Below are 2,461 nucleotides of genomic sequence, written 5' to 3' on the forward strand. Positions count from 1 at the left end.
AGTTAAAAGATCAAAGTGATCCCACACAGCAGAAACATTTCTTTTTATTTCAGGGTCCATTTTGTTATAGAGAGATGTTTTTGGGGTTTTTTATCTTTGCGAGAGTAATTTTGTGGGGGGTTTTGGTGGCGACTCATTCCATTGTTAGATGCGGATGCGGTACCTTTTAAACACAGTTTGGTGCGTTGGCAATGAGCGAGACAGCAGCTGTATCGATCACGTGACTTTTTCTTAAAGCGACTTACGCACCGATACGGGCATCGCTGGGTGAGCTTGATACATGCGTCGGTGCGTCAGTGTTGCTGGACCCATCACTATTAGAAACCAAACTGTTATTTCCTCTGAGATGAAGAGGATTAAAAAGTATCGCCCTGTTTGGTTGTTTGGTTTACAGACAAACTATTTCTAATCGTGTAAAAACTGACACAGTCAACATCAAATTTACCAGAAGTCTAGCTCAAACTTGAGAGGAAATTACATATGAAAAGAAATAATCTCCACATTATGTGGCACATTCAGTACAGTCCACTCAGCACATCTCGTATTTTTGTTTTTGCTTAACAGAAGCTTTCTGAAGCCAATCTTTTCTTCAACAGACCCTCATCATCAGCATGAGGAATATGTTTTTTTATATTATCCCGTAACTATTATGTTTCTATGTTGTCTAATGTTCTGTGATGAACACAAAAGCAGTGTTTTTGTGTGTATGTGTGTGTGTGTGTGGCTTCTCAATCTGATTGACTCCGGTAGAAGTGAACAGTTGTACTTTGACCTTTAACCTCTCTGCTCTGTGTTGTTTCCTCATTCAGACCAGAAAAACATCACAGCTGAGTCTGGACAGGACGTCACTCTGACATGTCGAGCTCCAAACAGCAAGATCGTAGCCATAGAGTGGAGCAAAGACCTTTGGAACCTCCTTTATTACCAAATTGGTCAGTTTGATCCAGACAACCAGAATCCAGCTTATAAGAACCGGGTGGATCTGAAAGACAGACAGATGAAGGATGGAGACGTGTCTTTGAATCTGAAGAATGTGACAATTAATGATACTGGAACATACAGATGTTATGTTGCATGGGGAGAACCAAACCAAGAGGCCTGGTTGAAGCTCATCTGCACCATAAACCTCAGTGTTGATCCTCCAGGTGAGTGAGTAGAGTTGAGTGTGTGTGTGATCAGAGGTGAAGCTGCTTCCTGGTTGTTGATGTTTGTTTCTAAAGATGTTGTTGATGAGACTTTGTAGAAAGCAGCTGGTCTGAGTGATGTGATCAGAGTGCAGTAGATAATGTCTGACAGCAGTTTGAAGAGGAAATGGATTCTGTTCTGTTCTTCACTCATCACCTACCTGACAGCTGACACCTCACACCTGTTTCTCACCTGCAGGTCAGACAGGAGGACACACAGAGGATGGAGGGAATTAGAGGACATAATGGAAGTCTGCAAGTTTGCAAGTCTGTCTGTTTGTTGTTTTGGTGACCTGCAGGAAACATAAAGAACAATCAGATCAGAATTCAAACCAGCCTCTTGTGATTCATCTGTAAGTCAAGTACAAATAAGGCAGAGAGTTAAGTTCTGAATAACAATAGTTACTACAGTGTTTTTATTACAGCAGCATCAGATGTTTCCTCTGTGAAATGTTATGTAAGGTTTGTTGCTTTAAAAAGCTGCTCAGATACTGTTCATTTATTTTCTTTAGCTTTTCAATGAACTTCATTTTCTAACTGTTAATAAAGTTTTACTCGTATTAATATCTAATGTTTACTGATGTTTACTGATTCTGTCTTTTTTTTAATGTAATTTCTTTAATCTGATGTTTTCTGACATGTTGAACCAGTGACTGTGTTCAACACCACCCATTCGATATGTGAGCATTTTCAGGCTCATTTCCAGTGAGTTTAGGCTCAGGTGAAGAATAAAGATGTCTAACATGATGACCTCAGACCCTTATGTTGTGCTTGTGGCTTCATTAAGCGATGACCTCCAACACTCGATGATGTAGAAGTTTCTAGTTTGGCGTGACGCTCAGCACCTTTAAGTCCAATATTCTTGACTGTGACAGAGTGACACCCACGCTTCACAAGACATTTCCACCACGTAGAGTTCAGCTGATCCAAGCTTAAATAGAATAGAATAGAATAATCCTTTAATTCTCCAACAAGGGGAAATTTGGTTGTAACAGCAGCCAGAAAGACACATATACAAAGATGAAGATGGTATTTTGTGGGAGTAACTGATCTCACATTTAAACCTAAAAAGGTTTTTTAAATAATTTTCTGAAATCTGTATTTCAGCAGCTCCCTCTGACTCCACACTTGATTTTCGACATGCACATCCAAACAGGTGCGCTGCAGTATTTTCTGTAAATGAAATGACTTCGCCATAGAAATCCGTGCAGTGTGAGGCGTCACCGTCACTAACAGAATTAGTCATGTCATCATTCTTTCAGAAAGTAACTGAGCAG

Source organism: Pundamilia nyererei, unplaced genomic scaffold (assembly GCF_000239375.1).
Source record: "Pundamilia nyererei isolate P.nyererei 1_Seehausen unplaced genomic scaffold, PunNye1.0 scaffold00792, whole genome shotgun sequence".
Classification (NCBI taxonomy): domain Eukaryota; kingdom Metazoa; phylum Chordata; class Actinopteri; order Cichliformes; family Cichlidae; genus Pundamilia; species Pundamilia nyererei.